We start from the raw sequence: 10,402 nt of genomic DNA on the forward strand, positions 1-10,402 counted from the left end.
AACCACCAGGTGTGACAGCACACCTGGTCTTTAATCACACCACTCAGGAGGCAGAAGCAAGCAGATCTCTGTAAATCCAAGGACAGCCTGAGGAACATAGCAAGTTCTGTCAGAGCCAGCCAGAGCTACATAGTGATAACTAACCTGTTTCAAATAAGAGAAAGAGAAAAAAAAAAAAAGGAGGAGGAAAAAGAAAAGGGACTAAAATAAGGCCAGTGCTGACAGACACTAGAAGACTTTTCATTATCTAAGTGACTAGAAGAACTACAAGAGCTTTGTAAGACCTAGAAGATGACTCTCCAGGGACAGCACAGTGAGAACCTTTCTTCCACTTCAACCATATCAAGGCCCATCACTGAGCAGAACAGCTGCAGAGGCCTGTAGTTCCCCAGAGCGGGAGGGGGGAAACACACAGTGCTGGAGAGAGTCCAGGTTCATTCTGCTGTCCTACACAAAAGGTCACAGGAAAAGACTGATGTACAGTTCACTAGTAAGCAGTTACTTAACACCTGGGCCACCCTAGGGTCCACCCCCAGCACTGAAAAGAAAAAAAGTCAAATTGATGACTTGATAAACCAAATCAAACAAAAATAATTTTGTGCTGTAGTACAATACACTTTCAAAACCTCTACCATGCAGAGAAACCCTGTCTCAAAAAAAAAAAAAAAAAAAAAAAAACTCTACCATGAAGATGTCATAAGAAATCATAGCATGAATTTCTAGATCAGTTAACAAAACTGGTCAGGGTTCACACAATCCCTGTAAAAAAATCATGAGATTTAATGTGAATTCATGTACCATTTTCTAGGAAACGGAGTTGTTTTGTTTTGTTTTGTTTTACCATAGCCCATCTTTAGCTACATACATAAGTACCATCTAAGTTTCAGATAAAGATTGCTTATTACTGAAACTGGACATTTCAGTTCAGAAGTCCCCTTTGCTTTGGGTAACAGACCTCTGCTAGAAGGGTCAGAAACTCAAGGCCATCCTCAGCCCCACACGCAACTGTGTGCCAGCCTTCGCTCCATGGGACCTGTCTCCAAAAATAAGTCTATAAAAAAAAAAATCAAAATTATACATTTTCAATTGTTTTTAAAATCCTCCAAGAGGGTTGACCAAATGCTCAGCAGTTTAGAGCACTTGTTGCTCTCTTACAGAGGGCCTGGGTTCAATTTCTAACACCCACATGGAGATTCACAGCCATCTAAAACTCCAGTCCCAATAGATCCAATGCCTTCTCCCAGCCTCCACAAGCACTAGACACACATGTGTGCATATACATTCATGGAAGCAAAACACTCATACATATAAAGTAAAATAAATCTAAAAATTTTTTTGTTTACTCTTATAAAACCTTGAGGAGCTGGAGAGATGGTTAAGGAGTTAAGAGCACTGGCTGCTCTTCCAGAAGACCTGTATTCAATTCCCAGCACCCACATTACAATTCACAAATGTCTCTAACTCTGGTTACAGGGCTTCTGCCATCCCCATATAGACATACATGCAGGTAAAATACCAATAAATATGAAATAAAAAGTAAATTATTCTTAAAATAGATAAAATACCATAGACTCATCCTTAAACAAATAATAATAAAGTATTTTCAGGATTTAAAAAGTCTGATACCTAAAAATACAAAAGCAGGTTATCCTGGAGAATGTGAAACTAAAGTACCCAAGAAATGTTTTGTGTTAAGTGCTATTCTAATAAGCTTTCACAACCTATACAAACAGCACAGGCATAGGCTCCAGTATGCCATGCATTGTTCTTAATCATTTTAGGGTTTTTAACTGAGAAAAGAAATGTGTCCTAAGTCTAAAAAAAAAAAAAAAAAACACTCTTACAAAAAAGGAACTACCACTCCCATCAGATATACAATCCTTGAAAGCCTTGAGAACAGTTGTATAAAGTTTAAGAGAGAGCAACAGAACAAGAAGGGTTAAACTGAAGGGGTAAAGGGATAAGAGTGAAAATGGAGAGTGATAACCTTTCCAAAAAGTGATATGGAAGTCTATTACTGTGCAAGCTTACACACAGAAACACAGAGAGAGAGAGACACACAGAGACAGAGAAAGAGAGACGGAGACCGAGAGAGAGAGAGAGAGAGAGAGAGAGACAGACAGACAGACAGACAGACAGACAGACAGAGTTAAAACTGAGTTACCCTAAACAGAACAATACCCCTACTAGACACAACAAAGTAACAACGAGCCCAGTGCTAGGAATGAACTCCTCTTTTGGAGGTGTAGGCAAGAAAGGTCCCATAAGCCCCTAAACACTGCAGGCTACTGCCAATGCTATTGGTTACCCTCCAGAACTTGATGTTAAAACCCACTGCAGCTGATGCTATGCATTTGTGTCACAGAACATGGAGATAATACACTGATACTGACCTGGAAGTTTCATCACTACTGGCTAGCTTTTGTAATTCCAGAAGGTGCTATGTACACTATGGAAGTCATTATCAATCTCAGCAGTTGTAAACCTTACAAACTACAATACCAATAGTTCTGGCAAGACATGTCCACTGGTACAATAGTGACATAAACATTGTGGGACTAACCAACCACTTTCTAATTGGCTTAAGTCCCACTCCATCAGATGAAACCTATACCTGGCACCATTTTGGGGCTAAGAACCTGTGGCTCACAGGCCTTAGGGGAGAACCTATCCCTTTTTTTTTTTTTTTTTTTTAAGATTTATTTATTTATTATATGTAAGTACACTGTAGCTGTCTTCAGACACTCCAGAAGAGGGCATCAGAATTCATTATGGATGGTTGTGAGCCACCATGTGGTTGCTGGGATTTGAACTCGGGACCTTCAGAAGAGCAGTCGGCGCTCTTAACCACTGAGCCATCTCGCCAGCCCCGAACCTATCCCTTTTATTCTGTTAAATGGACAAAGTATTAAACTGACTCCTAATGACATATTGTCATACCTATACATTAAAGCATCTCTCAACTCTCATCAGAGAAGTTTCTATTTGCAGTATAGATGGTGATTAACACAGAAACCCAAGTGACTAAAATGCAGAGAACAAGAGCCTACAAAATGCTCAGCCCTAAATGAAGCCCTAATGAATCTATACTGTACACTCTGCTCCCAGGGCTCAGGGATCATTTCAGAAGAGAGGTGGTGAGTGAACACAAGGAACAGTGTCCCCCAGACAGGAGCAGGCACTGCACACATGAACACACAGCAGTTATCATAGCATACATTAACCAGTATGAGGCACTACTGGGAATTGATAGCTTCAGAAAAAGGGGAGTCAATTTCCCCCAAGAGTGTTCTTGCTGGTCAGATGACCAGACTCCAGCAGGTCACACACCCAAGAACATATTGCAACCCAAATTAGACCAGATTGGGGGGAGGTAGATACAAAGTTGGATTAATCGGGAAGGGGAGTGGGCATGGGAGTTGAGGGAAGAAGTGAATAAGGACAATTCTCAAAGAATCAATTATTTATAGAAAAAAAAAACTCCACCAACATTTCAGTATTTCAAATATTCCAACAATTATAAATTAAAGATCATCCTGAGCTTTACTTAGTCTTTTATATAGCATTTTAAATATACCAAAAATTATGATTGGGGGGGGGGGGTTGGTTTTTTGAGACAGGGTTTCTCTGTATAGCCCTGGCTGTCCTGGAATTCACTTTGTAGACCAGGCTGGCCTCAAACTCAGAAATCCACCTGCCTCTGCCTCCCAAGTGCTGGGATTAAAGGCTTTCACCACCACTGCCAGGTGAATCCTTATTTTCTTAGCAAAGTTATTTTACCATGTCTCAATGCTGTTGTCAATAAATCTGAAGTACTTACAAACATTTCTGTCACTTTAATTATTCACTAAGGTAAATTACATAGATAACATCTTAACCATTTTCAGTGCACTGGAAGTTATGTCAAGCAGTCACACTGTGAACTTTTCATCTGCAGAACAGAAATTCTCTACTATTAAGTAACTCTCCATCTACTATTAAATTATCTCCATGTATTTATAAACTTTTTTTTTTCAGACTTACTTGCTTTTATTTTTTTCCTATAAGGGCATTTTGCCTGCATGTACATGCACGCACGCACGTACTTACATGCATACACGTACACAGACACGTTCAGACAGCAGTCCATCCTCTGACCTCATGACCCTCACCTTTCTAACCACTGCTCACATTTACAGAAAAAAATGCAAATAGCGTAAGACACAAAGACACCTCCCCCTCCACAAGCTGCTGCTCCAGCCACAGTCATCTATCAGCTCAAGTGACTGTCCACCTGGAACTCTCAGACAGGAAGAAGCCTCAGGCACAAAACCATCAAGAAGATATCTGTTGAGTAACAATCACTGGGTTCAGATCTGTGTAAAGGATTATTCTATAATCAAGAGAGTTTTCCTTCCATTGGCCATGGAGAACTAAAGTAGGCTACACTCTGGTGGCTCTCAAGATGGCCAAGGGTGAGCAGCCATCCTTGAGCAAGAAACAGGTTGTATCAGACATCATCGCAGCCTATCTTCAATGTTCTTTACTGGCTCTGTAATCATTTTTCCCTAAGGTTTTTCATAATACTAGGCTGTCATGGCACACTATCAAATAACTTCCTACAAGAAATAAACATTCTAAAACTATCACAACTCTCTATCGCTAAAATCTGAAGAGTTACTTTTTTAACAGTCCTAAGAACAACTACAAAACATCCTGTAGTTTAAAATCAGAAAAGTTCTGTTTTCAGGTACTCATGACTTTCTTTGTTATTCCTAAGAATGGCCGTAAAAAACCTAACAGCCAAAAAATGGTGGTGCATGCATTTAATCCCAGCACTCAGGAGGCAGACTAGATAGACCTCTGTGAGTGTGAGGCCAACCTGATCTACAAAGCAAATTCAAGGATGGCCAGGGCTACTAGACAGAAAAACTCTATCTTGAAAAACCAAAAAAAAAAAGAAAGACTAACAGTCAATGTCTAACCTTGGAAAGTCCTATTTGAACTGTCATAGTCTATACAGTGACAATATATTTCAAACACTGGTAAATCACAAAGGCCAACTAAATTTACTGTAAAAACAGTGGTGAATCTTCATTACCTTGCAATGATGCAGATGGACTTTGCAGAACATTAATTTCGACTTCTGAAGGAGTCAAACTTTAATGATGGAGACATTCTGCAAAATGTATCATTAGGTGATCTCCTCACCATATGACTATTATAGAGTATACTTTACAAAAACCCAGACACTACCACATTCTTGTGGTGTATATTCTCATATAACTCCTCCTACAAGAAAATATAGCATTTAAAGAACTGTCAGGGCTGGAGAGATGGATGCCTCAGCAGTTGAAAGCAAATACTGCTTTTACAGAGGAATCAAGTCTGGTTCCTAGCACCCAAATCTGGTGGCTTAAACTGCCTGTAGCTCCAGGGGATTCCATTCCCTCTTCTGGATTCTACAGACCCTTAACTGATATGTAGATATTCACACCTGGACACATAAATACACATAATTAAAAATAAAAAACAGAAATCCTAATTTTTTTTAAGAAAAGAGAAACTATGGACTGCAGAGATGGCCCAGTTGCTTAGAACACCAGTGGCTCTTGTGGAGAATCTGAGTACAGTTCCCAGCACCTACGTGGTGGCTTGGCTCACAATCATCCATAACTCTAGTTCCAGGGACTCTGACACCCCCTCGGAGCTCCATGGGCAGACACCAGACACACACACGGTATACATACATACATACATACATACAGGCAAAACATTCTACCGAAAATTAAATCTAAATCTAAATTTTAAAAAAATTTTAAAGAAAGTGAGGGACTGGAGAGATGGCTCAGCAGTTAAAAGCACTGACTGCTCTTCCAGAGGCCCTGAGTTCAATTTCCAGTAACCACATGGTGGCTCGGAACCATCTAAAATGGGATCCAATGCCTCTGGCATACAAGAGTATATGCGAATAGAGCATACACATACATAAAATCCATAGATAAATTTTTAAAACTTTTAAAAAAGAGAAACTTCTCTATCAATAACATGTGTGAGGGTTCCTTTTATTGATTCAGAAAAAACACTGAATATGGACCCTACACATCTAAACTCAGAACATTCTCTCAAATGTGTACTCTTCCCTTACTATTGCTAGGAACAGCCATAAAAAGTCAATGCTGTTGACTAGAAAAATCATACTGTGGCATATAGTTTCACTATTTGTAAGTCATAGATGAAAATATAAAGATAAAATGAAGATGGGTTAGGGCTCCAACTGTCTGACGGAGAACACATGAGGCCCTGGCTCAGTCTCACCCCAAAACATCAACAACAAAGACAACAGAAACTTCATGTTCATAGAAAACACAATGCTGTTCTCCACCTCGATCTTCCTGAGGCAATGCAGCAGTGCACCGCCAAGCCAGGGCTTCTGCACACTGGGAAAAAACTCTTATCAACCAGGCTATAGAAGTCATCACTGTTTGGTTTGGTTTGGTTATTTGGGAGGTGGTAATTTTTATTTTTTGAGGGGGCTGTTTTACTGGTTGGTTTTGTTTTTAAATAGGGTGTCATGTAGCTCAGGCTAGACTGGAACTTGATAAAGCAACCAAGCAAGCAAGGCCTCACATATGCTAAACAAATTGACAACTACAGTATATCCTCGGCCTACATCTCCCCCCAACCCTTTTGAGACAGGGTCTCATTCTGTGGCTCTAGCTGGCTTGGAACTAGGTATGTAGACCAGGCTGGCCTTAAACTTAGAGATTCACCTGCCTCCTGCCTCCCAAATGCTGTGATTAAAGGTGCATACCAGTGCCTAGCCCACACCTGCATTTTAATATACAGTTTTATCATAGTTGTACTTCTAGAAGGAAGTCCAAACAGCACCACATATTATTACTAATAATTCTTCTCTTGTCAACACTATTTAGTCAATAGTGTATTTTTTTATGATAAACACGCAGACAAAACAAAAATGTTGGAAAGGTACTTTATTTAAGATATTTCTTTTTTTCTACCCATCAACTCCATTCTTTTTGTGGTACTGAAGATGGAAGACAGAGCCTGGTACACACATACTAGGAAACTATACTACCATAGCCACATCCCTGCTCTGTTAAAAATGAAATAAAATAAAATGGCTAAAATATCCAAAACAAAAGAAATCTACTAATTTACCTTGTTATCTTTTGGGTCTCATATAGTTCAGACTGGCCTTACGTTTGTGATATATAGGCCAAAGACGGCCTTACACTCATGATCCCTCTGCCTCCACCATTACAGGTGTTGGTAGTAAGGCTCCCACTATCATACTGCTTGTGGTGATTGAATGAACGACTTCATGTCAACTGACCCACATTCCCTGCCCATCTTTGGGGATCGATCTCTCTCTCTCTCTCTCTCTCTCTCTCTCTCTCTCGTTACTGTTTTGTAATTATGTGTATGTGTGTGTATGTCACCTGTATTCTGGTGCTCCATGAAGACCAGAAGAGGGCATCATATCCCCATTACAGACAGTTGTGAGCCATCAGGTGTGGGTGTTAGGAACTTAACTCCAATCCTCTAGATAAGCAGCAAGTGCTGGTTTAACCACAGAGCAGAGATTTTTTTTTTTAATACAGAAAATGTTATTACAAAGATTATTACTGAAACAGAACTGGAATCACACTATCAATAAAAACACTGCATCAAAATCTAGTTCAGGAGAAAAATAAAACACCATCTTGTTGAAACCATTCTTCCTGTCGCTTTAAAACCTACTGGGATTTTTATTAAGCTGACAAATGAAACCATAACCCAATAATCGTGGCCTTAAAAAGTTACTCATTAACTTTTAAGTAGGATGCTATGAATGAACACTTCCTGAAGTTCACCAGCCATTTTTCCAAGTGAAGTAGCCCTAGGGGTCTGGGGAGGTCCTTACTTGCTACATCGATACTACATAATGAACTTCATGCTCAAGCTTAAGAGAGAAACATTTCCAGGTTTTGTTCCCTTCCACAAACAGAATTCAAAAATCTCTCTGTGCTTAATATGTGTCTAATGAGTATGCTGGGTAAACTGTGATGTTTAACCACCAAGGCGACATTAGATCCCCTCCCCTAAAGTTCAGAGCTCTCTCTCCCTGGCTCATAGAGATCCAAGACTGACCATGCCACAGTCCCTCCAAAGCCCACACACATCTTTACTCCTACTACATAGAAAGCTAGACCTCAAAATGCACCCCAAACATCTTTCTCAATTATTTTCAAAGAAAAGGAGAAATCAGGCCTGCTGAGAAACAGAAATCTGTAAGCCAACTTCTCTCAAAAATTTCACATCTCAAAGGTACTATCTGCTATGCTGGCTGGCAATAATGACCAACTAATTATTAATAGTTTACATGGGGATGGGGGACAGAAACTTGCTAGGCATTCTTTCCAATAGTCCTTTATCTGAGTCAAGAAGCTATGTGCCTCATCTTACTAGTAGGAACAGTTCTGTGTGGTGTTTTAAGATTCATTCATTATATCAATATTTTACTAAGCAAGGGTCCTTTAAGAGCATTTAATTTTCTTTCTTTCTTTCTTCCCCCCCCCCCCTCTTTTTGTGGCGGGTGGGAGTACTGGGGAACTGAACTACTCTGGGCCGCCTCCTACATGCAAGGCAAGTTCCCTACCACTGAGCTGTACTCCCAGGCCCAGAACGTCTCAGTGCTGCGCTCTGCACATCACTACCAAACTCCTCCAGGAAAGCTCGGCAGTAGCAATCACTGCCGCTAAAACGGAATTCCCAGGGTTGCCTGAAATCAGCCGGCACCGGGCTGCTCCTCAGCTCGAAATGCGGACGTCAGCGAGCCGCTACCTACCACACCCGTTAGTAATGCTCACCACCGTGGCCGCGAGCTCCCGGTGCAACAACCTGTAAGAGTCGCCGCAGCGACTGCGAGGCAGTGGCCCGGCTTCCTCTCTCGGGGTCCCAGGCAGGCCGGGCGGGAGTCGGGGTTCGGGAGCCCAGCCGCTCCGCGCCGGTCCAGACTGGCGGGGCTGCGGACTGGGGGAGGGGTCCGTAGCGCCTCCCCCATCGGGAAGGTGCAGGCTACGGTGAAAGCTGGCCTCACGGAGAATGAAGAGAACCATACGCCGGTCCTCGCGTGAGGACCTCGCCCAGACTGGAAAATGGAGCCGCCGCAGCCTCAGTCAGTCCGCAGCCCCAGTCTGCTGCCCCAGTCCGCAGCGCGGAGAGGCCCGGGCCGCGCTCGCCCTCAACCTTCCGAGTGGCGACCCTACACTTGGCGCCTCGGGCGGCGGGGCCAACGTGGGGCCCTCTCCCTCACTCACCGTCGCCTTTGTCTCCGCCGCCTGCTCCAGCCGCGCGGCTCCGAGCGCCGGCTCCGAAGCTTCCAGGATCTCCACACACCAAGCAGCTGCGCTCCCCGCTTCGGGCTCCGCCCTCCCGCCTAGGCTCTGGCGCGCAGAGGCGGAGCCACAAGCGGTGTGTGCGGCTGCGCGGCTACGCCCCCACTACAAGGACACGCCCTGTCCCCCCCCAGTAGGCGGGCTGGTAGCTGTGAGGCCCCGCCCAGTGAGGGAGTGGCGAGACCTAGGGGATGCTAGGCGCGCAAAGAGTGACCGCTGGGTGGGCTACGGGGAAGATGGATGCCGCTGCCTCGCGCCACAGCACCTTCCTGTCCGGATCCAGCCGTAGACGTGCCCGGGCGAGCAAGGCGCTGCTAGGCAGAGCTGGCCAGCACCAGATGTCTCTCACGCTCAGATCACGTTACTTTCAAGGAATCAGAATCACTGACTCATTGGAGAGTCAAGAATATCTACCTGGCATTTGAAAAGTTCGTCTCTGTGACTTCTTGTGGGATCGTTTTTTTTTTTGGTTTTTTTTTTTTTTTTTTTTTTTTGGTTTTGCTTTGACGTTGTTTGAGGGAGGGCCTTTTTGTAGCCCCAGAGTGGCCTCAAACTCACTATATAGGTAAGGATGGCCTGGATCTTGTGATCCTCCTGCCTCCGTCTCCCAAGCGCTGGGATTACTAGTGTATGTCACAAGCTTAAGGACTTTTGGAGTAGAACCCTGGCTGACCTGGAACTCACAGCAGTCCTCCTGCCTCAGCCACCACATTTTATGACTACATTAACTTTACACTTTAGGCACCCAGAAGCAAGAAACAAATGGACGCCTTCCCACTGAAATCTAGCCACACATACTCAGACAGGGAGCTGCATGACCATCACTATTGATAGGAAATTTCTAGCTTGTTCAGTGACAAAACTGGAGTACTCCTTGGTTCCTCTTATTCTCAATTTCACATCCATTCTGTCCATAAGGGTAATTGGCGTGGTTCTACATTCAAACAAAAAGAAAATCAGACTGTTCATCTACATTGTTTCTGTCATCCGTGGTCCCAGTCACACTTCAGTGGCTTTCTTAA

General features: G+C 43.0%; 1 protein-coding gene across 4 annotated transcripts in view; it reads right to left on the reverse strand.

The window, feature by feature from the left end:
- The window catches only part of Cdc42se2 (CDC42 small effector 2), a 70,289-nt gene extending 60,843 nt beyond the window's left edge, over positions 1-9,446 (reverse strand). For 2 of the 4 annotated variants that reach the window (XM_006534320.3, XM_030246369.1), the window contains exon 1: positions 9,303-9,437. The gene's annotated coding sequence lies outside the window, so the exon portion shown is untranslated. The other 2 variants (NM_178626.3, XM_030246370.1) reach the window with 2 other exon arrangements.
- Positions 9,447-10,402: the final 956 nt, after the last annotated feature.

Source organism: Mus musculus, chromosome 11 (genome assembly GCF_000001635.26).
Source record: "Mus musculus strain C57BL/6J chromosome 11, GRCm38.p6 C57BL/6J".
Classification (NCBI taxonomy): domain Eukaryota; kingdom Metazoa; phylum Chordata; class Mammalia; order Rodentia; family Muridae; genus Mus; species Mus musculus.